Source organism: Peromyscus maniculatus, chromosome 16 (assembly GCF_049852395.1).
Source record: "Peromyscus maniculatus bairdii isolate BWxNUB_F1_BW_parent chromosome 16, HU_Pman_BW_mat_3.1, whole genome shotgun sequence".
Lineage (NCBI taxonomy): Eukaryota > Metazoa > Chordata > Mammalia > Rodentia > Cricetidae > Peromyscus > Peromyscus maniculatus.
In genome coordinates, this window is record NC_134867.1 from 51,761,430 (window position 1) to 51,788,439 (window position 27,010).

Genomic DNA, 27,010 nt, shown 5'->3' on the forward strand with positions numbered 1-27,010 from the left:
CGATGCTCTGAAACACGTCCATGTTAAACCTTGAGATGGATGAATGGTGGGCTGTAGCCAATGAGTGAGCCATCCTGAAGTTGAGTTAGAACCGAACAAGTGAGGAACTGCTTTATTGCTGCTAATATGCTGTAAACTGTGAAGGGAGGCAGAGAGGGAGAAGAGATACAGGGTACCTAAGATGCCCTGAATGGTGAGTCAGAAATTCTCATGTTAGTCATTGCACAATGCCATTGCCACATTTCTAGCTGCATATCAGGGGTGCAAGGCTTAGGGAGGTGGGCCATGTGTGCACCCCAGTCTTCCTCCTCGGACCTCTATCTAGGTCACAGCTGCCTCCCTCTGGCCCAGCTTCCTAACATCGGACTGAAAAGTTCCTCAATATATGGTGGGACAGGGTGTTCTATTCCAAGCCCCCTGTTGGTCACCATCACAGCCTTATGTGACCCTTGAGGAAGCTTTGCCTTTTTAAGATGGACTGGCCCACCCACCCCCATCCACCTTCACTTCTTGAGGGGCTACAAATCCCTCTCCTTGCCCTTTTCCTTTCGATGCTCTGGTCTTCTCAGAGATTACTACAAAATAAAATAAATATTCAAAACCTTCCCAAGAAAAGCCCAGGGCATAAATGAAATCACCATCAGCAGCATCTACTGCTGTTTATCACACCTAATTCTGTTTTGTTCAAATATGCATTTAAATTAAAGTTGTATTATTTGACCAATGAGGAAGCAGAGGCTTATGAAGTCTTTCTGTGTTGTTTTGTTTTGACATTTTTGGACCATACACTGAGTTTAGGAACATAGAGCATAATCAGTATGTCAAAATGAAAAATCCTCATTGTGTTCCTTCAAGGAATTACCTTTTCAAAGCATTTCTATATGAGAGTCACAAATGACTTGGGTATGCTTTATGCATGTCTAGAATAGATACTGGAGCAACATATAAAAACATTATAGGCTTTTTTTTAGTAGCTGGAAGGATAATTTTAATTTTGTTTATGTTTTATGTGATAAATATGTGTATCTCATTTACAAGGGAGGAACTTGAAGGTTGTTTTGAAAAAGGGGGTGGCCTGCATATCCCACACTTTTTGTAGTCATAGGTAAGAAAAGAGCATGCTTTGGGTCTGTTCTCTGACACCATAACAGAATATCAAAGACTGGGTACTTTGCAAACAATAGAAGGTTATTTGGCTCACATTCTGGAGGTTGAGGGTCCAAGGGTGTGGTGCTGGTGAAAGTCTTAGAAATGCTGGATAATATGATGGAAGGGAGAGTGAACATGCGAGAGGTAGGGGGAGGGGGAGGGAGAGAGAGACGAGACAGAGACAGAGACAGAGACAGAGAGAGATTGATCCAAGCAACCTTTCTATCAGACTTTCCATATAACCAGCCCTTTCCTGCAGTAATAGCATTGGTGAAGACAGAACCTTCATGATCTCACCGGCCCTCCGAGGTTCTGCTTTATAACCCAGCCACAAAGGTAGTTGAATTCGGCAGGAGTGCTGGAGGGGCTTCAGAATCATAGCTACCACATGGTTTTAGAACAGCTCAAGGCTGGGGCAAGCAAACCTGGGGGCACTGTATTTTGGCATCTTCTCTGTTTTGAGGAAGGGGGATGATAAAAAATTTTAATTGTAAATAAATACTTACAAAAAACAAGCTAGCCTATTTATTCACATCAGATACTTTGTATTTTCAGATGGGCACCTAAAACACTGTAGGATGTTTGGGGGTATGGAAAGACAGAGGGCAGGCAGATCACCCTCCACTTGTGAATGGGAGACTGACCCTCCCTCCTCCTCAAAGTGGGCTTACAAGGGCACACTTAGGCCTTTTGAAAATCCTCTTCATAAAGTGTCTGTTTAAAGAAAACAAAAATGAAATAACAGCAAAAGCCCTTTTGGGGAGTTGCGCTGTTTGTCTAATGGATTCTGACTTACCTGTACACAACAGACCTTGGAGGAGCCACTTGTCAGAAATAAGCATGGGGAGTGTGTCCTCCTACCCTGGTGTGTTGTGATGAACAGAGCTCTTTATCTTACTAGTTCCTGGCCTGTCCATTTTCCTTTCAGTTGGCCCATTCATTCGACATCCTTTTTCAGACATCCTTTGTTCCAAGTCACGGATGCTCTCTCTTCTGTGTCTCAGGGGTTTGCTTTCTACATTTAGATCTGTCGTCCACCGGGCAATGGTTTTGTGTGTGATGCGATATATAGATTAAGATTTAATGTTTCCTACTTGGACATTCATTGACCCATTGAAAAAGATCATGCTCTCCCTCTGCTGTAGCCATATGTCAGAGGACAGTGTAGTGTCCGCAGAGGACTGAATGTTTGTGCTACCTGGTTAGTGTGCTGCCTTCCTCAGTCCCATGAATAGCACATGATGGTATTCAGAGATAGTACCGGTGAAGAGTATGTCATGAGGGTAGGATTCCTGGAAGAGGATAGTGTCCTCATAAGACATGAGAGAGCATCTCCTTCTCTGCTCTCTACCAGGGATCAAGGAGGACCCAAGGAGAAGGCGCCCCTGTAGGAATTTGAAAGTTGGTGTTCACTGGACAAGGTATCTGTTGGCACCTTGATCTTGCAGTTTTCAGCCTCCAGAGCCATGATAAATATTTCTCTTATTAAGCATTTTTAGCCTATCCTATTGTTATAGCATCCCCAAACTGACCCAAACAGAGGGCTTTGCGTATGTGTCTCTAGATAGAGCAGTGGTTAGTAACCCTCCAAATGCTGCAACCCTTTAATACAGTTCATTAACTGTAATGTAGGGGTTGGGGATTTAGCTCAGTGGTAGAGCACTTGCCTAGAAAGCACAAGGCCCTGGGTTCGATCCTCAGCTCCAAAAAAAAAAAAAAAAAAAAAAAAAAAAAAAAAAAAGGAAGAAAGAAAGAAAGAAAAAAAGAAAGAAAGAAAGGAAACTGTAATGTAAGTGTCTGTGTTTTCTGATGGTCTTAAGCAACCCCTGTGACAGGGACAGTCAACCCCCAAAAGAGTTGGGACCCACAGGTTGAGAACCATGAGATAGAGTTTGGTATGTAGGTTTTAATGTTGGATGGGGGCTTCCTATCTTTCATCTCTATGGTACCAAGACCCTTGTACCAAAAGTAGTCAATAAATATCAGTTGGTTGATAAATTAGCCTGAAGTTTCCCTTAGCATACAAATCTTTTTCCAGAAGTTTTAGTCTCAAAGACAAGATATTCAATTTTTGTTCTAGAGAAGAATTAACTAGAGCAGTTATGTGTATGTATATGTACATATTTTTCCCAAGAAACCCAAATGTGGCTTTTGACCAGCCCTGTCCACCAGATTCCTTGAGAAGGCCAGCCGGCCTTCCTGTTGCCCTATTTGGTGCTAGGCAGAAAGTGGAGTGGAATAATGGGAACCCTTTCCAGAATTTCTATTTTTACTTTTAGAACATTTGTTGAGTCTTTCTTTACAAGTTAAATGCTCAGCCCAGAGAAGGTAATTTTGGAAATTTTATTTCTGGGATAGCTTTGTGTATCATAGTTATTTAAATTATTTTTCTCTGGGTGACAGTCTGGGCAAACATGCAGTTAGCCGAAGAATTAGAGCCTTTATGCTGCTATCAGACCACATTCTAAAACAAATAAACTCCAGGAAATGAAAGGGTTTTTTTTTTTTTTAATGCACAGTGTTTTATATAGTGAATTCAGTAAAATATGCTTTTCAAAATGTTGTGCTGTGACCCATGGCTCAGTACAGAGTAGCTGAGAAATGCATTTTCAGGAGGTTAGTGTGGACTCAGATTATACCCATCAGAGTCATTACATCAGGTATATCCCCCATTGCAGGGGACCCATGCTGCTGTTGCTCCCAGCCCACACAGAGTCAAAGAGACCTAGGCACCGCTCCTCTGGTACTAACTCAGTTACCTGATGGCAGTGGTTCTCAACCTGTGGGTGGTGACTCCATGGGGAGTGGACTGACCCTTTCCCAGACCTCGCCTAAGACCATCAGAAAATACATTACTATTCATAACAGTAGCAAAATCACAGTTATGAAGTAGCAATGATAATAATTTTATGGTTGTGGTTACCACAACACAAGGAATTGTATTAAAGGGCTGCAGCATTAGGTGGGTTGAAAACCATTGCCCTAGGGCTTGGATTCATGTTCAAAAGCCTATCTTCTTTCTCTCTGGAGTAATGTGAGTGAAGTATAGCTGGACTTTCTTTGGACTGCCAGCTCCAAAATAATGACATGGAGATTTCTTATTAAATATGAAAGCTAAGCCTTAGCTTAAGCTTGTTCCCAACTAGCTCATATAACTTAAATTAACCTGTTTATAATTAATCTACATTCTGCCACATGGCTCGTTACCTCTCCTCCATACTGTACATCCGACTCCCTCCACATCTTGTGAATTCCACACACTTCGGATTCTTCCCAGAGTTCCTCTCTCTCCGTGGAAGTTCCACCTATTCTCTCCTGCCTGGCTATTGGCCATTCAGCTCTTTATTAAACCAATCAGAAAGTGCCTTGGCAGAGACACATCTTCACAGTGTAGAAAAAGGTTATTCCACAACAGTGAGGAGTGTCAGGGAGTGGGAAGGGAGCTGGGTCATCTCCCATGTGCTGGCTGTTGGAGGGTGTGGCTGCCTCCATCAGCATTTCTTGTCTACCCCTGACTGTGACTGATTGCCTCTCCACTACCTCAAAGCCTTTGTGGACAAGAGGAGAGGGAACCATGGACCTGGGTCTACCCTAGGAAAAGGAAATGCCCTTCTAAAGGACCAGGGCATCTAGGGCTTTCATTCACCACGTCTGACATGATGGAACTTAAACTCTTGTTTAATTAATACTTCTCCATTTTCTTTCCTTTCTAGTTTCTTTCCGTTGAATGTTTTATATAGTTCATGAAGCCTCACCTACCCAGAAGCTAAACTTTATAGTATCCACCACTTGGGGCTCTTGGAGAACCTAAAAAAAAAAAAAAAAACAAAAAACAAAAAAAAACAGGAGTGACTTAGGTGACCCAGTGAAATCCTGGTCTTGTGTCCATTCTTAACTGGAGAGAGCCTTGGTGGTCAGGCAGAACTTGCTCATTTTAGACATAATCCTAACAAGTTCATTCTTCTGGCAACTTGGTTTGGAAGCAGTAAATACGATTGCTAGATGGAAATGCTGTGGGGGGGGGTGAGGGGGTGATAGCTGACAGCCTGATGGCCAAGAGGAGGAGACAGCATCCAAAAAAAAAGCTTGAAGACTGGGTCCATTTTTATTTGAGACAAGAGAGCTCCCTTGGTGTGTCAGGAGCCTGGAGGGTGCTGCCACAGGGCAGTGCAGTAGGACATTTGATGACGGGAAGCCTGAGCCATTTAGGAAGCTCAGTTATATTGGAGTTCTCTGTCACCGAAAGACAGCACATGAGCCATGCATTAAAGACCTGCAGGAAAAAAGGGCTCATGTTCATTATTTCAAACCATCTACTTACATGTAACCAACATCTTCCTCAGAATAGTAAATAAGACAAATCGTTCTTTTTGGGGGTGGTCTCCCTTCCTCTCTCCGTGCTCCAACTTGGGCTCTTTTTTCTTTTTCCCGCCTTTCTTCATTTCCTCTCCACTCCTGACTGTTCTCCTCATAATTGCGCTGCTGCTGTCTTCTCCTGGGTCTCCCCCACCTCTCAACCTGTGCCCCTCCCCCATCCCACACAATCCTCTTCTCTATTTCCCCTGTCTTGGAGTTTTACCTCTATCCAGTGGGCTGCTGGTAAATGTTTAACAGCTGGTTCCCAGGAAGAGAGGCCCCACATTGATAACATGCTGCAGTTTCCTTGGGGTGAGGAGCATCCTCTTCCCTGGCTTTCACAACAAAACTGGGTGCCGCCCGGAGAACACAAATGCCGTGGACTTAAGTAACCCCAACAGCATAGATCATACAAAAGTATGATAACTTGAAAATGAATAGTTAGTTTCTTTGTTTTGATATAATTAATTCATGTGCATGTTTACATAATGTAATTAATTATTATTTAACGTTTAGTTATTGTGCATGTGTGTGCACATATGAGTGTGAATACATGTGTGCATTCCATGGCTTGCATGTGGAAGTCAGAAGACAGCTTCCAGGAGTTGGTTCTCTCTTTTCCATCATGTTGGGGGTTAGGGGTCTAATTCAGGTCTTTAGGCTTGGTTGCAATTATCTTTATCTACTGAATTATTTTGTGGGCCCCAGATTTCTAAAATACCTTATTTAACTCAATATATCCAAAATGGTTAGCATATAGTCAATATGAAATTATTAATAAGAGTTTTTATTCTCTTTAAAATATATAATTTTGTAGTGGACTTAGGGGGGATCTTTTGAATTTTGGATCAATGGGATGAAGATGGAGTTCACTGTATGGAGTGTTTAATGACATTTTGATGGGTTTTTTTTTTATTGGCATAGAACTTTTGTCCTATCCCAGGATTCTTTGAGTGTAAGCAGAAGAAGAAAGAAACAATGAGTAAAAACAAAACAAAAAGAGGTCACCTTGGCATCTTTGAACTATTGAACCCCTGTCAATAGTCAGTTTACCCTGGACTTCTCTGTTAAGGGCAAGAAAAAAATCTTGTTTCCATAGCTGCTGTTAGGAATTTTGTTTCATTTTATTTGGGCGGCGGCGGCGGGGGGGGGGGGGGCTCAATATAGCCCAGGCTGGAGCCACATTGCTTATGTAGTGAAGACGACCTTGAGCTCCTGCCTCTGACTCCCCAGTGCTGAGGCTATAAGTATGTGTGCTCATGCCCAGCTAAACAATTGCTATGGTTTATACGAGCTAAACCCCATCTCTGATGGAAAGAGAAGATGCTGCATAGACCAAAGATGTGCAGACAGTGAGGACACAGGATGAGCTCTGGGTGAGAAACTTAGAAACTGAAAGTGACAAGAACTGTGTGTGAAGAGATACTGGAAGCAAAACCCACCCAGGTTGACCCATGACAGGTGACAGACCTCATCAAATCTTAGTGACAAAACCTTCTGTTTACCATGCTGTAATTTGAGCATTTTGTGGGGGTGACTCTTCTCTGCTCTGTGAGGAATTGGTTGGGGGGCTAGCTTAATGATGGGGTTCAGGGAGCAATTGGGGTTGTGAGCCATTGTACCAATTCTTCCGCACATCAGGTTTCCACACACTGTTCAGTTTCTTTGCAGTCTGGTGACTGGTTTTTAGGAAACATTTCAAGAAAGCAAGGGAGAGGTTTTTCTGGTTTTAATGATGTCACCTTGAAAGTCACAATAGCGTCCCTTTGGTTCTAGTCCCCAATCCACCCAGATTCCTAGGAAGGGAGATGTGGCTCTCCCTTTCTGATGGGAGGAGAGTCGAGCCAAGCCACTGAGTGAGAATGCAGAGCTAGAATGAAAACTGTGGTTGAAGCTCCAGTTGGGAAATGCAGGGAGCCACAAGAGGAATAAGACACAGTGATGAGAAGGGAAATAAAACATTCAGTGGACTCTCGTGTGCTGGAGCCCTTGGGCATGCCTGTGATGCCGAAGGAAACAAAGGAGATGAAAATTACCGCCTTCCTTTCCTCTTCAATGAAACAAAGGAGGACAGGAGTGATAGAGAGGAGGGTCTACAGACAGCCTGGGAGGTCACGGTAAGGCTTGCCTTTTGCCTACTAAAGAATTAGAAATTTGAAATAAGGAACAAATTTGAAATGTGTTATTAGGTAGAATAGCCTTCATGAATGGAAGTTACATGATCTTATTAAATTTTATTACTATAAAACTTCTCTACTTAGCAAAATTTTTCAAAGCACATTAAAACTTTAAAATTTGTGTTTAGATTAGATATACATCAAAACTAAGGGGAAGGTTAAGTTCCCTTCTCCTTCTCCTCTTCCTCCCTTTTCTCCTTTTTTTTTGGTTTTTTTTTTTTTTTTTTTTTTTTTTTTTTTTTTTTTTTTTTTTTTTTTTTTTGAGACAGGGTTTCTCTGTGTAGCCCTGGCTGTCCTGGAATTCACTCTGTAGACCAGGCTGGCTTCAAACTCAGAGATTTGCCTGCCTCTGCTTCCGCAGTGCTGGGGTTAAAAGCTTGTGCTATCACCACCTGGCTCCTATATACTTCTTGCCTGCACACATATATAGCCTCCCCGACTGCCAACACCCCAAACCAGAGCAGCACATTTGTTATAGTCAATGGACTTACATTGACACTCATTGTTACCCAAGGTGCATCATTTATATTATTGTTCTCTCTCTGTGGTACTTCCTGTGGATGTCAACAAACATATAATGACATGTGCCTGGTAGTATAGCATCATTCAGAATAGTTTCACTGCTCTGAAAATCCTCTGCCTACTGTGTTTAACAGTTGTATTGTGAAGTTTCTAAAAATATAGCTGTCTGTCCTGAACTGGTAAAGCCAGCATGGGCATACCCCTGCACACTAAATACCTCATAGCTGAGGAACACCTTGTTATTTTGCTTGACCCTAATGACACTCTAAACCCATAAGAAAATCCCAGGAGCCCACAGAGGTGCTGAGATGCTGGAGACAGTTGCTTCTAACCTCTCTGATTGACACATTGATTCCATCTGTAGTCCAGTAAAAAGATCTCCCAAGGCTGCCATGGCTCAGATTTCTCATGTCCCGCCCAGAATCTGTGATTGGCACACACATTTGAAATGTAGTGGGCCTTCTTAAGTACTGACCAGGGTTGCAATTCAATCCCTTTCTCCTGTTCTTTCCTAAGTTTAGTCTCACGTAAACAATCCCATTCCTGATTTTATAATTAGCCCAAGACATATTTCATTAAAGTGGGGATTACTTCAAAGACCACAAAATCATGCAATAAAATAGTCAGTGAACATCTACTAGAGCTTATTACATATTTGGGTTTTTTTTTTTTTTTTTGGTTTTTTTCGAGACAGGGTTTCTCTGTGTAGCTTTGCGCCTTTCCTGGAGCTCACTTGGTAGCCCAGGCTGGCCTCGAACTCACCGAGATCCGCCTGTCTCTGCCTCCCGAGTGCTGGGATTAAAGGCGTGCGCCACCACCGCCCGGCTATATTTGGGTTTTTTTAATCATGAGGAAATAGGTTATAGTATACATGTGTGTATAACAGATAAAAGCAAATAAATTAGAGAGACACACATGTTATATGTATGTATATATATATATATATATATATATATATATATATATATATATATATATATATAATACATATATTGCTTTTACATTTAGGACTAATGGCTCAAATTGCCATCTGAAGGAAATATCTGATTTCCTCAGTTCAGTTAGATCAGGCAGCTTTTTGGAAGATCTCTTTAACTCCCAGTGTTAGTGTTTTCACAGAGAGATGAAGCCCTTTTAGTGTGTGTGTGTGTGTGTGTGTGTGTGTGTGTGTGTGTGCATACGTGCACCCTTGATTTTATTTGGCTTGCTGTTTGAGGCCCCATGGTAGTACGGAAAACATAAAGGGTAAGGCAGAGCTGAGTCAAAATTACAGTTCAGTTGCTTGCAAGGTATGCGATTATTCTTCATTTAGACTGTTCAGAGCTGATGGATTTTTTTTTTCATTCTTTGTTTATTATGCTCCTTAAAATAGAAGCTTTTCACCTGGAGATGAAGGTGTTTGGAAATGCTGCCTGGCCCCTCTCCTGGTGGGCAGTTACCACACCGAGCTGTGCACAGTTTAGGGAGTATGCCCAGTGTGCCCAGTGTGCCCAGCGACAGAGGATGTGAATCTGGAAACTCGAGACAACAGTCAGCCAACCCATATCCCTAAAAAGCCATATCTGTGCATATTAGTCACATGGCTGGATTCCACAATGGTGTGGGTATCTATCTACTTAGTCTCCCTGTATTGCTTCGTCAATTTCCTCAATCAACTCATCACTTCTGTTCCAAGCTGGAGCTTGCCCTGGCCTCCCTTTTCATCCATGATGTGTTGAGTCATAGGAAAAGGCCTGGAGGGTCTTTGTCTTTGTTTTTAAAAGACATTTTAGATACACAAAGGTAGCACAGAGTCTCCCAATGCACACTTTGCTCAACTTCCTCAACTGTCAACACTTTGTATAAGCTTGTGCACGCCCCTGAGGAGTTAGCAATGGTCTCAGAAAAAGTGTGCATAGGGTTCCGTAGGATGTATGATTTCTTCATCCACTCAAGGAGTTAGATTGTAACCCTGCAGAGAGTGTAACCCTATGGAGAAAGGAGTCTACTTTACTATTAGTCTGGTTTCAAAGGATGGAACTCAGGTAGGGAAGGTTTAGTCACTAACTCAGAACCACACAGGAGATGATAGATACACAAGGGCTTCTCTTGTAGGCTAGGTTCTGGATCTGTGGTGATTGGGTCTTTGCCAATGGACCCAGAATGTACCTTTTTTTTTTTTTTTTTTTTTTTTGGTTAGGTGATAGCAATTATTCACTAAAGATATATAATTTGGATATATTCAATATATTTTGGGGAAAGAAAGTTTGTTGATACAATGACTCTGTAAAGTCCTTTCTCCTTATGATTGTTTAGGTTTCAATTTTTAGAATCACTTCAGTAATAGAAAGACCCAATAAAAACAAGCTCCTGAGTACATGGATCCCCTGACTTTTCTCTAGTAGTGGTTTGGCTACTGTGTGTGTGTGTGTGTGTGTGTGTGTGTGTGTGTGTGTGTGTGTGTGTCTGTGTGTGTCTGTGTGTATCTATGTCTGTGTGTGTATGTGTGTGTCTGGATGTATGTGTGTGTCTGTGTGTATCTGTATCTGTGTGTGTATGTGTATGTGTATGTGTGTGTCTGTCTGTCTGTATCTATGTCTGTGTGTATATGTGTGTATCTGGGTATATGTGTGTAGGGGTAGTTGCTAGGACTCTGGATTTGTGTACTTTCCCTGGGCAAACACATGCTCCTCTCACATCATCTAACCGTGTTACTGGGTAACCTAACACACACTCTTGATGCTACACTTAGGGTTGCTGTTTTTTCTTTCAGCCAGCTCAGTTGAACCTGAATGTCAGGCTCAAAAATGCAGTTTGAACCATAGGTGCAGCATATCTGTGTTGCTTCAAAGAACTTCTTGGTTGGAAAGATTTCTTTGTTATGGTGGGTCCTTAGAAATTCCTGAGATTCTCTCTGTGTGACCAGATCTTTAAACGTGTTACCCAAGTCATAAGTTACTTCAGTAAAGAAAGATCTAAAACTCCACCAGAGCATTTAAAACACACTTCCTGAGGTTTGGTCCTATTTTCCCTTTGTGGGGCATCCTACCTGAGTACCTCTTTTGTGGGGAGGTGGAGTCTTAAGACTAGAATGGACAGGAGGGACCCTGTAGGCCCTGTGAGGTCAGGGTATGGAGTATGGGGTAAATCCCAGGCGATATGGGCAACCAGCCTAGCTGGCCAGTCTGGGTGGCCCAAGCTTGGCAGGCTTCTATTCTCCTTCTCCAGGGGTGCCCAGGGCCTGCCAGAGTTCTCAAGCCTGGAACTGGCTTCTAAAAATGAAATGAGGCAGGATGCCATGTGCAATGTGTGTCTGACTTCCTTGGCAACCGTCTCTTGTCTCGTTTCCTCCTTCAAGGCAACAGAGTCTTTCAGATTCAATTCCACTGTTCCCTGGCCTGACTGTCTCAGGCCACAGAGACACTGGGAAACAGCTCTGCTTCCAACTATGCCATTTTAGCTGAAATGCGGAGAGAGTTCAGACCTCAGGAAATGTGAGGCCCTCCTTAGGCTATTTGAGGGAAATATTCTTAGTCCAATTAATGACCCATGCTTTTCTACTGATATTTTAAAGGCTTACTCGGTTGGATGTCTCTGGGGATAGGAGTCTTGTCTAAGGTAGTCTGTAGTCTAACCCTCTCTTGGATCTTGTCAATGAGCTTCTCTTAGGCCGTTTCTAGAAGGGAGGCCTGTGTACACACAGAGCCCCATCCTTGCCGCAGGTGGTTGCCTTTGCAGAGGACTGGAAAGAGTGGCTTAAATCAGGAGAGTCGTGGTGGTGTGGGGATACTGAGGCAAAGCAGTGGCCTTTATCCCACTCAGGGAAGTGGGGTGGATGAGTACCAGCAGTGGCTAATCCTCTTTGGTCTGACGGCCAAGTGATCTGGCCTTCCCTGTGTGCTGGTTCACCAGTGTCTCTACCTTCTGGCTTCCTGTGCTCCTGACTGCTCATCCTGTTTGCTGTCCCCCTTTACCACAAATCTTAAGGTCCATATGTACTAGCCTGCAGCCTGAGGCTTTGCTCTCGGAGGCTCCCTGCTGGGTGACTTGCTATAGATGTCCTTGTGTGACACTGAACTGCCCTCTAAGCAGGACTGAGCCAGCCGCGCACACTCAGAAGACAAGGCAGGTCTTCCCTACACTGCCCACCCATCTGAAAGGAGAAATTTTCTCAATAAGTCCAAAGGAGTGAGGACATGCCATTTCCTCAGTGGTGGTTGCTGTATGTGTGAAAGGATGTGGGGAGAAAAGACAGGGAAAATAGAGATCATCTGTGGCCATACACAGTCACATTTCATGGCAGCTTAGGGACAGGATTATATCGGGAAGGGAACTATCTTGGTAGATAAGTGGGAATTCTTGCCAGTGTGCCTGAAGGCTGGAACGTGTTGACAGCCAAGGGAACAGGCAAGGGGTCATGTGTGGAATCCTGGGGCTGTAGCTTCTGGAAGGGTCCAGTGTTATCACTGTAGCCATGCCAGCACCCCACTCCCTTCTCATCCCTCTCCATCTCTTCCCAGTAGGGCTGTGGGGTGCATGTCCAGGAGCAGGGCCAAGTCACAGTTTCCTCTCCCTCCTTCACAACCTGGCCCCTCCCATCCCGTGATCCGGTATTCTGCTTGGAGATTAGTTTGGCCTGGTGCTCTGGGTTCAACTCAGGACACTCGACAAGGAGAAAGAGAAATGGGAGGTCTATTTTAACCTGGTCAGTCAGACCTACAGCTGGATTCCTGGAGCCCAACCCACCAACCATGAGGTTGGGGACAGACTCATCAGAGAAGCCCCGTCTTGACTTTCCGTAGCCTTTGGTTTATCTTTCTTGCCTCATTCATGAATATTTTGCCCTTCTGCTGACACAAAGGCTGTGGAGCCACCCAGTGGCTAATGCCACTTACTCGTGAATGTGTTTTTCCCACTCGGCCCTGGGATGTGGTCTGTCTCTTAGAAAGCTTGCACATTTCCACCAGTGTCGACCATGTTTCTGCTTGACATTTGCTCGCTATCCATGTCCCCCACAGGCTTTGTTTTCCTCTTTCTTGGCTCTGCCCAGAAGCTGCATCAAGAGGTCTGGGTACCAGCTGGGCTAGTCATGTCGGAGGCTGGAGGGAACCCCAAATGCAGGCAGCAAAGTCTGCTTCTGTGGCTTACAGGGGAGTATGATGAGCTTTGATATCTTTAGGAGACCCTGGGGTTGGTCTGAGAGAGAAAAGGTGACTGAGGGTGGAGAATAATGGCTGCTGCTTGGCAGGACCAGACATTGGAGTTCGATTCTCCAGCCTAAGCTAAGCCGATAGGATTGATTTACCATGAACATCTCAGACAAAGGCCTGACTGTTGCTCTAACCTAAACACAGTCATAGACATTGCTGTTGCTGCTTTGTCTCCTCTTTCCTTTTCATGGGATCATGTAGGATATAATTGCTCTTGACTTTCAACATGATTGTGAGATTCAAAGTAATGTAATTGAAAGACAGGGTCATCGGGTCATTGGCTATTTTTTGGTACTGTCACAGCAATGGTAAGTAATGTTGTGGAATATTTAAGATCTGTTACATTCGTTTGTGCTGTGGAACATTTGTTTAATGATGCAAAGACGTGTTGCATTCCTTTGTGTTGCATCTGTTTAACTCTGTGAAGCTGTGCTGCTTTGCCTGTCTAAAACATCTGATTGGTCTAATAAGGAGCTGAATGGCCAATAGTGAGGCAGGAGAGAGAAATAGGCGGGGCTGGCAGGCAGAGAGAATAAATAGGAAGAGAAGAAGAGGAGGCAGGAGGGAGAAAGGGAGAAAAGAGAAGAGGATGCCAGGGACCAGTTACCCAGCCACATGGCCAGCTATGGAATAAGAAGGAAAGAAAGGAATATAGAATAGAGAAAGGCAAAAGCCCAGAGTCAAAAGGTAGATGGGTAATTTAAGAAAAGCTTGCTATAAACAAGCCAAGCTAAGGCTAGGCATTCATAAGTAAGAATAAGTCTCTGTGTATTAATTTGGGAGTGGAATAGGCCCCAAAGAGTAGAAAACAACAACAATAACAACAACAACAACAAAGTAGAGTGAAGAGTGGGTTGAGGAGACACTGAAGCACCTATGGGCTCTCTCTGACAAGGAGATGGACATGTCTCATAGATGACAAGTCTCATCCACAGGAAAGCACAGGAAAAAGACACAGGGAGCTGTTGGGGAACCCACGGAGTGTGTAGATGCTGGAGGCAAGGCAAGCTCTCTAGGGAATCCTTTTCAAAGCTCTGCTCCACTTCCTAAAATACCTCATAATCGACTTCCTCTGGGGATGAGCAGAGGTCTGTGGTGTCTCCCTGACCTCAGATCAGAACTGGGTGGGGAGGTTTGGGGAAGGCACATGGAGTAGAGAGTCAGCCTGCCTGTGAGGAGTCTTCATCTTCACAAGGAGGGCCATAGCCATGGTGACCCACACGTGGAGAGGCAGGATACTCAGGTAATATCCAGACCTGGCCAGGGGTGGAGGTTCTGTGTGTACCTTTTAAAATGGAAAACCAGCTATGCAGAGTCGTCCTTTCATAGAATCTAAGTCCTGGCATCAAGTCTCACGGTAAGCCTGTGCTGCTGGTCTCCCGGGCAGTCAGAAAAAAACTAATCATATACACGTTGAGTCTGTTGTATATGTGAAATGAAACAACTTGGAAAAAAATGTTATGGCTGTGATGAAACTGAGAAACACTATCCACCCATTGCATAATGAGAAAGACAAGAGCTTCAGTCACAGCTCTGCCACATACTTAATGACTGTCACCTTGGAGAATGAGTCAACCTTTGGTCTTTGATTTTCCGATCTGTAAAATGAGGGTCTGCGTCTCTGCATGAGTGTGTATGGTACAGTCTGTGCCTCTGTTTGCCCTCTCTCTCTCCTCTTGACTGTGGATATTCTAATGTGTCTAAAAGATGTACCAGGGTCATATCAGTGGGTGGCACGGACACCCTACCCCAACGTAAGTCCCTGGAAAATTTGTAATGTGAGATTAAAAGCCGCACTGAGAGGACAAAGGGAGTGTGTGATGGTTTAGGACCGTGTGTGACCAGGGTATGGTGAGTGAGGAGTGAGACTCTCGGGTTGGATGAGATGGAAGCCAGTCTGGCTGCTAAGTTTTTTGAGTGATGTCCTCAGAGCTGAGTGACAACCCTGGGCCATACGAGTGGGTCCTAGAGGGCATCTGGATGGAATGAGACATGACTGGGACAAATCTACAGCATCACTAGAATCGGTGTCCACATTCATGAAGGCAAAAGTCACAGCTGAGGTGTGTGGGAAAGTGGAAGGACATGGCCCCTAAGGAACTGAAGGGCATGTTTGCATTTAGTAGCAGTTGACAAAATTATCTTTTTTCTTATTTGTGAAATTCTGAGGTGCTCTCTTGAGAAGTACAGTGGTTACCCCCCTTTAAACCATGTGACCGCAGGTGCTACTGAGTTTCTGCAAGGTAGGCAATTGGTAACAACTGCTTGGCATAGAGCCCCCTGGAGGTTATCATTTAATGCCTGCTTTGGGGGCCTGGGATGACCTGTTGGATATTTTCTCTTTCTGTTCTTGGATTCAGGTTGTCTTTAGGGGACACTCAATTATTGGCTGATTAATTAATTAGCTGTGGCTCTGGGGATAAACTCAGGGAGTCCCACATGCTAGGTATCATTGCGTTACACCCCCAACCTGAGACATATTAATAATATGGCAGGGCATTTAGAAACATCACCTTGACCTCAGGCCATCCAGTTCTCCATTTAAATGCTCATTACCTATGTTTCTGTTCTTTTTCTTATGTGTCTGAATGAGGAAAAATGTCCTATATGATCTTAGCCTTGTTTCCAGACCTAACATGAATCCCCTACCCCTGCGGTAGTTGCACCTTACCGGAGAGCTAAGCGTCTGGCTTTGTTCAGTCTGTGCGAGCCGTCTTTCTAACAAACATGGCACACATTCTATGCACGCTTGCCGAGATCTTCCATTAACTGTAACTTGGTTTATTTAGGATTTAGAGTGGTGGCAGGTTTTCCTTCTCGTTGCTGCTCTAATTCGTCTTGAAATAGAATTGCTTTCTGCAGTAAACGCTTTTCACTGTGTTTGTTTGCGTCCTTCTCTTCCCTAGCAGTTGCTTGTTGAAGTGGGAAATGGGATTCAGGGGTGGAATAAGAATTAGGGCTTTTTTTTCTCTTTCCCCAAATCCTGAGTGTCAAATTGGCAACGTAGCTAACTAGCGTGGGTGTAAAAGATATTAAATAAAAGTTAGACTCACTCTTATCACTTGACTAAATTCAGGCATTTTTTACCAAACGATGTTTGTTACCTTCCAGTAGTGGAAGTCAGATACAACACTTTAGTTAGTGAAGCATTTAGATACACAGATTCTATAACATCAGGGCCTACCAGATTTTACATGGCTCCTGTTTCCAAGTTGTAGACCTTGAGGCAAATTATTCGGTCTCTCTGTCTTCACCTGCTCATGCTGCTAATAAGAGAATACTATAGATGATGAAACTTAACCAGCAGCTGCTTGTCTTTATACCTGGAGGCTGGAAGGCTCAAGGCCAAGGTGCCAGGAGATTTGCTGTCCCAGGAAGCTCTTTCCTGGGATGCAGAGAGCCAACATCTCCCTTTGTCTTCATATAATGCACAAGTTCAGTCTCTCACAGCCTCTTCTTATGAGGGCACTAATCTCACATATGAGGGGCCCACCCCCATGACTGAATTACCTCCCAAAGATCACGTCTCCTAACAACACTAAGTCGAGTCTAGGAGATCAACGTAATCACGTTGGTGCACATGCACTTGTATTCTGTAGCATTGTCTGCTTATAAGCTGTAAAGCAAGGAGAATCAGGGCATAGACAGATTTGAGAGGGCTGCTATTGGGCTTAAATAATATGTGTACGGATGAGAGATCATGCCTGACACCACCAATATGCATATGTTATAGAAATTGATGAATATAATAAGTATTCAGTGGTTTTCATATTATATCTTTCATCGTTACTGCGGTACACTAGACTTCCACATTGGGGAAAGATGGACTGTTTTTGTCTAAATGACTCATCTTGGACTATTATCAGGTAATTCTGGCTGATGTTAGCCATAAACTTCAGTTGAACTTGCTGTATGTAATACCGTTTGCACTGAGATGTAAAAAAGGAAGGAGTCGGTGAAAATAGTTTATAAATTCAGTTTTATTTTTCTATCTCTACAGAAAATAAGTAGAATAAGAAATGTCTTTTCCTTTAGGCATTGGGGGGGGGGGTTAGTGTTCAAAACTGTTCTTCCAAAAGTTATACTTCATAGTCATCACAAACCTGCTCTAAATTATAAACTCTGGACATTTCTTAAAATGAGTAAATGAAACAGGACCACAATGATATACATAGCATTGGACAACATCTGTATTTTCCATTTTTAATGTGCGTATGTGGTATGCATGTGTGTGTGTATGTGTGTGTGTGTGTGTGTACACAATGAATGTGTGTGTGTCCATACATGTGGAGACTCAAGGTCGGTGGTGTTTATCACTCCCTGTCACTCATCCATCTCATTCATTGAGTCAGGGTCTCCCAGGCAAACCCAGAGATTACCAATATGAGTAGTCTCAATAGCCAGCTTGCTCTGGGGGTTCCCTATCTCTGTCTTTAGAGACTGGAATTATCCTGATATTTACGTGAGTTCTGGGGATCTGAACCCTGGTCCTTACACTTGAGTTAAGAAAACACTTAACTACTTAACCATATTCCCAGCCCAACACACACACCACATACACACTCAGGCACACACACACACACACACACACACACACACACACCACTACACACACACACACACACCACTACACACATACTGCACCCCACACACTATATACACAACACACAGTACACATGCATGCATACTACACATACACATACCCCCACTACACACATAGCACACACACGACATACACACATCACACATCACATGCACACCACACACACTCTCAAAATTTAAAACCAATAGTTGAGATAAGTTGGGTACAGTGCTTGTTTGGGGTAGTTCACACATCTCTCAGTGTTTGAGTTGTTCCTTTTGGTAACAGGGCGAGTGATTCTTTTGGCTTTTGAAGATGAATCAGTTATGGTTTTTCTTTGTGGAAGGTCCCTAACTTTAATTGTCAACTTGACACAGCCTGGTGTCACCTGACATGAACTGATAGAAGCATTGCCTAAATCAGATTGATCTGTGGCCATGTCTGTGGGGGATTTGTCTTGATTGTTAATTGATGTAAGAGACCATGTCCACTGTGCCTGCCCACAGCACTATGCCTGATTCTGGGCAGAATAAGAAGGCTAGCTGAGCACGCGCCTGTATGTGAGTGGACGAGTAGGTAGAATCCTCTGTGGCTTCCACCTCAGTTCCTGCCTGAGCTCTTGCCCTGACTCCATGATAGATTGTGACCTAGAAGTGTACGTCACATAAATCCTCTCCTCTTTTAAACCTTCAGTCAGTGTGGTTTTGTTTGTTTTTATTGCAGAAGCAGAAAGTGAACCAGAACAATCCCAAAGCCCTTAGGTACAGTGTCCCATCTATTTTGAAGAGATGATGCCACCAGCTAAGAGGTTCTGTGTGATTCAGTGCTGGCCTCTTCAGTTCATTATACTTTTTAAATTTTGGATGCATGAGATCCATTGCATGAGGTGAGGCTGGGAAAGTTGGCTGTGTCCCATCTTGAGAACTCCATGAGCCAAGTAAATGGTCAGAATTTTAGGTATACGAGGAAGCCATCAATGGAGGGTTGATGGTGGTACAGCTTAAATTTCTATTTTAACTCAGACTTACCATTTTCATTTTATACTTGCCTTAATCATTATCATAATTTATATTTCCACAACTAATTGCTTTCTATACTATTTGTGTTAAGTCCAAATTTAATTTTTACACAGAATAAGCATATTGCCTTTAATGCTAAATCTTTCTAGTATTTTTCATTTACCTAAACCATTCAAGAATATATGCATGCCTTTAATCCCGGCACTTGGGAGGCTGAGGCAGGCGGATCTTTTTGAGTTCAAGACCAACCTGGTCTACAGAGCAAGATCCAGGACAGGCACCAAAACTACACAAAGAAATCCTGTCTTGAAAAATGAAAAAAAAAAGTGGAAAGTTATATTGTAACATGGTTTTAACCTCTTGGGGGAGGTTAAATTATCAAGGTTTCTTATTTCACCAGGCGAATGTTGTGATTGGTTATTTTGACAAAACTGGACCGTGTGGTTATGTACTTAAAGCATTGGAGTTTCTAATTTAGAGCAAATTAATATTTCTGGTTTTATGGTGATGAGTCTGTTTGTATGACTCTTTTGCTAATAGCTTAATTAGACGGTTGAACAAATATTTACATGACACATTCTAAAACCAAAGATTTTGGTCCTAAGTGGTTTCAGGGGATTAGAATTTTCAAGAGAACATTTTACCTTCAGGAGATGAGATGGAGTAGGCAATTCTGAAGCTTAAGAGAGACAAGGCCTCATTAAAAAGACTGTGGCTGTAATGATGGGGGGAGACAGGATACAGGGGCTGGATATGGTGGTCATGTGCTCAGGTCACTGGCCATCTTGTGCTGGAGCACAGGTCTGATTGAGAAATGAGAAGGAGACACTGATTGGTTGGCATGAGCACAGAACAACAGGACATTCCTTCCTGATGGGGCATTCTAGTTGACGGTTGTTTAGGTGTTCAATTCTCCCTTTCTATAAGTTCTATTTTCTTGCAGGTCGCTGAAGTCAGTTCTTAAAGGTCTTATGATCCATTCCTTTCCTTCAGAACAAAGTGTGTGTATGTGTGTGTGTGTGTGTGTGTGCGCGCGCGCATTTGTGTTCCAGGAGGATTTTATTGTTTCTATTACTATTTTATTTTTGTGACAAGTTCTCATCCTGTAGGTCAAGCATACCTGGAACACACTATGTAGCCTAGACTGGCCTCAGCTTCACAGCAATCTTTTATCTCAGCCTCTCAAGTGATGGCATTATAGGTACAAGCCACCATACCTGGCTCTATTTCAGCATTATTTGATGACCTGATACATAATTGATTCTATTATCCATGGCCACTCTTACTGGATATGAGGGAGACTGGTCTCTTGATTGGATATGATGACAATGCTGATGTGGCCTTGAGTGAGTTTGGGGGACATTCCTCTCTCCGTGTGGGTGACTGGGGAAGCATTCGTCTCCGGTACAGGATGTCATTCTACTCTCTTTCATGTGGCAGGGATTTCTTGTGACAGCTAATCTCATCCTTCCACTAGAGGTTGTCTTGCATTTCCTCTCGGTGGGAACCTTTTCTGACCTTATCTTCTGTAAGTGTCCACACTTGGAACCTTTGAGAGCGTTTCTCAGATCAATGCGGGATGCCTGGTGTGCAATAATAGCACCTGTAAAACTCGAGTGGAGGTCACAGCCTGCAGTGTGCAGACTTCATCCAAAGGTGGAGGTGATGGGAATTAGACAGCAGGAAAGCACAGGCTGTAGAGCTAAGCAGACCAAGATTTTGGTCCCAGCTCCAGCATTCACTATCTGTGCAAAGAGCCCACTGAACGTATAAAGCAGGAATAAGTAGTTAGAGTACCTGCCTGAGGCAGTGTGTTTCCGAATGACAACATCCCTCTGGCTACAAAAGTGACCAGTGACAGGAGATCCACATGGATTCCAAGTCTTCAGCATTCTGGGTGATGTTTCCTTTAAATCTTAAGCCATATTTCAGTAGGCCATTTTTCTGTTTCTGGCCTCTGTCCAAAAGCCTGCCCAGTGGGGACAGATTTGCACTTGTGAGGGTCAGTGACACTTAGCGACTGTTTCATTCATTGATTAATAATAAAAGATGAGTTCCTCAGCCATAAATCTGTGCCTTAGAGGCTGTATGCTTATTTTTCTCTCAGCAACATGCTGATATCCTCAGTCTTGTAACAAATATGAAACAGACAATGTCCTCTTTTCAAAATAGTAATAGCTATTATTCACCCAGAGCTCTGGACCAAGCATGGTTCTTCTGACGGCTCTCACAATGTATTGCTGCTCACACCAGCACGAGCTCAGTAATGGGTGCTATGGTTACACACGAGGAAGACATGGAGAAGAGACACGATTTGTCCTGGTCAGGCAGCTGGAGTGGGGTGGGAGTGGGGGTGGAGGAGGAGCAGTGGCATTAGGTGGCCCAAAACTACTGGGTGATTTTTTTTTAAAACCTGCAAGTGGGGGTCAGAGTGAAGCTAAGAACCCAGAAGCCTTGCAGAGCCATACCAATCCTCGCCTTGGCATTTTTGTGGGTTCCTGGAAGTAGTCTGTGTGGATAAAGGTTTTGTGGGGAGAGGAAGTTATAACCCCAAATAGTTCAGTGTGACTCCAACAGCAAGGGGCAGGAGTGGGCATTGCCCTGCTTCTATTTAGAGCTAGCCAGACTGCGCTCCAAACCCGGCCTCAGCTCTCTCGTGTCTTCTGAACTAACTGGGTTTTGTACCTACATCATGTGACAGCTGCTGTGTTAGGGAGCCAATGGCGTCCATGCTCTTCAATCTGTCTACTCACCATCCATATCTCTCAGGCAGGGTTGTAACTCAACCTTCCCCCAGACTGCTCTGCTTCATCTGACTGCCCAGGCATCAGACCATCTGAGCCCTGTAACACGAATCTTAACAGGTCTTATTAATAAAAACAAACCCAGCGCCAGTTATTGGGGTGAATGCTGGAAGATCAGAGAAGCAGAACAAGCCACAGCCACCTCACCTCGCCATTTCCTCAGCTGATCCTGTTTCCTCAGACTGGAAGCCTCTGAGTCCTCATCCAGAACGAATCTCAGCTGAACTGCTGCTCAAAAGACTTAAAGCTTAACCAGCTTTAGTTCCTGGTTTTCACAACTTATATACCTTTCTGCTTTCTGCCATCACTTCCTGGGATTAAAGGCATGAGTCACTATGCCTGGCTACTTCCAGTGTGGCTTTGAACTCACAGAGATCCAGATGGATTTCTGCCTCCTAAGTGATAGGATTAAAGGTGTGTGTGCTACCATTTTTCTGGCCTCGATGCCTGTCTAGTGGCTGTTCTGTCCTCTGACCCCAGATAAGTTTATTAGGATGCACATTATATTGGGGGACACAATATATCACCACAGAGCCCTGTTGCTGGTACAAGCACAGTTTTCCAGTTGCTGCTCTTCTCGACATATTTTATCTTTGGGGATTCAATGATAATAATATGCTGGTGTATCCCAGGTTAGCATCTCTAGCCCAACCCCTTTATCAGACTCTATTCTTGCTTATCCACTGCCCCTCCAACATCTCCATGGTAGCAGGAAGTTCACATGGAAATCCTATGTTCATCTGAAGCTGAACTGAATTCTCATTCCTTCACCAGCCATTTTTCCTGCCCCTCTTGCTTATTGAATGGAGTGCCACACTAACTGACACATAGAACAGTCTTAGAACCATCCTTGACTTTGCATTCTTTGCTCAGTCATTTAGCAAGTCCCCTCAAAATACACCCAAAGTGCAACCCCTCCCCTGGTCCTTTATGACCAACTTCTTTTGCTTGGGTTATTTTGTAAAGGTTCTCCCTCGAGATTTCCAAGGGGCTCTTTCCCTAATGACCTTTATGACTCTGCTCACAGATCAATGTCCGTGGACTCAGCACAGTGTGTGCTTGCTGCCAGGACCCTTCCTTTTGTCCCTTTGCTACTTTCTTTTTTCCCCATTTGCTCTTCTCTTGGTGGAGCATCTGCATTTCAGAAAGTGCCTAAAGGACAAGGATTCTGTCTAGATGGTCTTTCATTCTGTATTAGTTACCTCTCTCATTTGCTGTGACAGAGTACCCAACGCTAGCAACCAAAGGAAGGAGTTATTTTTAAGCCCATGATTTTAAGAGCTAGAATGCATTATGGCTTGGAAGACAAGACAGCCATCATGGTTAGGAAGGCAGGGCAGCAAGAGTGTGACCACCTGGTCACACTGTGTCCACAGTCAGCAAGCCCATGAGATGGGTGTCCACATTCAGGATGGGGCTTCCCTCTTTAGTTAAACCTTTCCAGAAATGTCCTCACAGACACACCCAGAGATGTGTCTCTCCGGTGATTCTAAAGTCCATCAAGTTGAGGATTCAGATCAACCATCACCCACACTCTCCCTGGCACCAAGAACAATTTCTGGTGTGCTGTAGACACTGGACATGTCCACCAAACGTTTGTCCTTGTGTGCCATGTGCTGAGAATGATGCTCAGCATTAGAAGGGATGGAAGAAACAGCCAGGTGGGTGTAAAGCTCATAGAGCTCACAACCATGAGACAGCAAAGACAAGTGATGGTACCTCCTTTTATGACCTAAGTCCCCAGATCCATTTTGTTTATTAAATTTCTCGGTGGCAGATTATTGCCTTATCAAGCATCTCAGTAAAGAGGGAAGGTCACATGGTAGAGTATGTATACATGTGGCATACAGTTATTGATGGAGGATGGGAAGGAAAGACTTGAAAGGCCTGTCCCTCTTGAGTATCAAAGAAGGAAATGGATCTTGGCTACAGATTAGCTTCTGAGCTGGGGATTGAGGTGTAGACAGGAGGACAGAACGTTCCAGTTGTGGAGGAACGCATGTGAGCAGGCCCGTGGTGACTGAGCTTTCAGGGAGTGTGGGCAGTGAATGCTTTGGTTCTGTTGGTTTCTGTCTTCTGTGCTGGAGTCTTCTCTATGTTCTCAAGGGCCTCACGAAGCTCAGAAATTCCATGACTGAGGTGTGAATGGATGCAGATTTCGACTGGCTCATTTTGGCTTTGCACATTAATTGTGTGCATGGACTTGGATCCTGGCCATTCTCTGTGGGGTTTTTTTTTTTTTCATTGTCTGTATGAACCAGTCTAGGTTATTCCCTCTGCACTTGAGAATGTTAGAGTTGATATGGGCACAGTCACACACTTGGCCTGTGTGTGTGTGTGTGTGTGTGTGTGTGTGTGTGTGTGTGTAGGGGGACTGCCCCTGGACTGTTCTGATGATCAGTTCTGCTTTATACTTTTAGTCTTTTTAAACCTCTGTTTAACTGTAAAGCAAGTGCCGTTTTGGTAGGCTAGCCCAGGCAGAGATTCACAAAGAGAAAGGAGGTCAGAGGTTACTCAGGCTTTCTCAGGACTGAAAACTGTGAGAATCGCTCGGGGTAAGGGAGGCTTGCAAAATCATCCAGGTCTTATTTAATGAGCATCTCCATGGAATGGGTCCAAGAATCCATATTAAAAAGGAAGAGGAGGAGGAGGTGGTGGTGGCGGCTATGTCTCAGAATGTGGGGGAATCTCAGAGACGGCTGCGCCAGGCAGAGCCTTGCCTGTGTCGGGACTCCCCAATACCAGGGAAAACGTGACCAATAAACAACAACTACGAAAAGTCCATTTGCTTTACCCCGGTTGGTGTGGATGACTGTCTCCATCGGTTTCCGTTTTCTAGAGAATTCCCAGAAATGAGTAGGCGGTTAGGATGAGGGGGAGGGTGTTGAGACATGAAGTAGGACCATGGGTGTGGTGGGAAGAGAGGACTGGATGATGAATGAGGAGGGAGCACGAGGCATTCCTTCAGCCTCTGCTGGGTCACTCGCATCTGGATCCCTCACATCTGGAATGCTCTGGTGATCGCGGACAACCCTTCCCGGTTACAGCTTAGTCCCTGTTTACTCCCTCTGACACGTATCTGGGTTCAACTCTGGTTCATGGGCATTTCTTCCGCAGATGCTTATCGAATGCCTGAGGTGGGCGCGCTTTTCTTCACCCTCTTTATCTCTTTTTCCTCAAATCTTTTCTTCTATTTCTGTCACCTTTCTCTTAGCCCAAGAAACGATCACTTAGTGAATTCAAAACCCTTCTGAGAATTTGATCAGGGTGAGCCAAGAATTCTCTTTGTATTGGGAACTCTAATTTACTTTCTGGGAAGCATGTACAAAGTGATACCATAAGCAGGATTTGAAGTGGTGTGCATAATTTCATCAAGAGAAGTGAATTATGTTCTACCATGATTTATATGTCAATCATAAAAGACTTTTTTTTTACATTCATGAAAGGAAGAACTCTATTTATGAAGTAATGGTTTATTGTCCCAGGGTGTTCTTAAAATGTATCTTCAAAATGATTAAGTAGTGTTGCATTTAAAAGATTTTACACCTTATTTAATCATCTACTGCTCTCCCTTTAGTACAAGCAATTCTGCCTTTTGTTAGCCCAATAAAATGCCTTGCCTGACTGCAGTAAACGGTAAGAGGTTCTGTAATTTGTTACAGGGTTTAAGATCCACTCTGTCTGAGTCTGAACCACCTGCTCAGAGATGTTTGCTATTTCTCAGTATCTCATTGAATACAAAGTCTGCTGCTTCGACATGCTCCTTTAGTTACTGGCTCCTATTTAAAGGCGAGGCTAAACCCACTCATAAACAAAACATTTGATTCAACAGGCACTCTGTCTAGGATGAATTGGGAAAAAAAAAAGACAAGAACTGAAAAAAAAAACCCATAATACATGTCTACTTTCCCTTTGTATTTTTTGACTTAGCAGTTTGTACTTATAACTATAGTATATATATAACTATAGTTACTCTCTTACAGTTAAAAATATGGCTCTCATGATCTTCTCTGCAAATTTGGGTCAGTTTGAAAAGGAAGTTAAGTGCCCTTGAGTTTTTGTTTGTTGTTTTTTTGTTTTGTTTTGTTTGTTTTTGGTTTTCCAAGACAGGGTTTCTCTGTGTAGTCCTGGCTGTCCTGGAACTCACTCTGTAGACCAGGCTGGCCTAAAACTCACAGAGATCTACCTGCCTCTGCCTCCCTAGTGCTGGGATCAAAGGTGTTGCTTTTATTAACTTGAACATTAGAAAATATACTAAATGATGGTTTTAGGCTCCAGCATCTTATTGGGAATAACTTCAGTTTATTTATCATTTTCTATTTGTCTATCATTCAGTATATTTATCAATTTTTACCATTCAGTAAAAATTGTACAGCTTGGGCCTGAGTGTGGATACCATGCTGTGTCTATGGGTGACAGAAATGAGTAGGTTGTGGTCCTGTCCTCAAGGAGCTCAGTTTGCAGGCGGAGGCAATGGATGCCCATCTTGATGTTCTGTTTTGATTTTATTGTGGTAGAATACACACAACTCAAAATTCGACACTTTAACCATTTTTAAGCATTCTGTTCAATGGCACTGAGAACTTCACATTATTGTACAACCCTCCCCATTATCCATCTCCAGATTTTCTCACTTCCCCAAACAGGCACGCTGGGTCCACTCATGAAGGATTTTAACATACGAGTGGCCATAGAGGTATGGTAGCAGAGGACAGGAAAGTCCTGTGCTGTGTCAGACAAATGTCAGTGCCCAGCTTGAATGACCTTTACTCCACCTCCAATGTGCACAGGAGACCAAAGGCCAAAGACCCAAGACTCTTGAGTTTTGCCCTTGTCTGAACTGAAGAGTGTGTTACCATGAGTGGAGAACCAGCATGTTCGTTTCCTGGGACACACAAGACCAAGGACCATGGTCCTGTTTAACCCCTCCCCTTTCTCAGTAAGAGCCTTCACCTTAAGTGAACCATCACAATATACTCTTGTTATGTCCACTCAACCATTAGCTGAGCCACCCTGAACAGCCTAGAAGCAAGCAAGGTTTTATGGTCATCAAGGGCAGCTGAGCAACCATAAATTGTGAGCCATGCTTGCCTTCGTGACAACTGGGAGAGCTCCCTAGAGCCCCTGGGACTCAGATCAACTCACACAGTTGTCGCTTGGCAGCAAATGATTATGGGACACCCACTAGGTATGAGGTGTCCTGTTGCCCTTC

The 27,010-nt window shown here is 43.7% G+C and overlaps 1 protein-coding gene and 1 non-coding gene across 2 annotated transcripts in view; both read left to right on the top strand.

Moving 5' to 3' along the window:
- Nucleotides 1-27,010, top strand: part of Ppp1r14c (protein phosphatase 1 regulatory inhibitor subunit 14C) — a 95,800-nt gene that overhangs the window by 14,718 nt on the left and 54,072 nt on the right. The window lies entirely within an intron of this gene.
- Trnas-aga (transfer RNA serine (anticodon AGA)) lies at nucleotides 2,785-2,857 on the top strand. Its single transcript has one exon. It is a non-coding gene; the product is annotated as a tRNA-Ser (tRNA).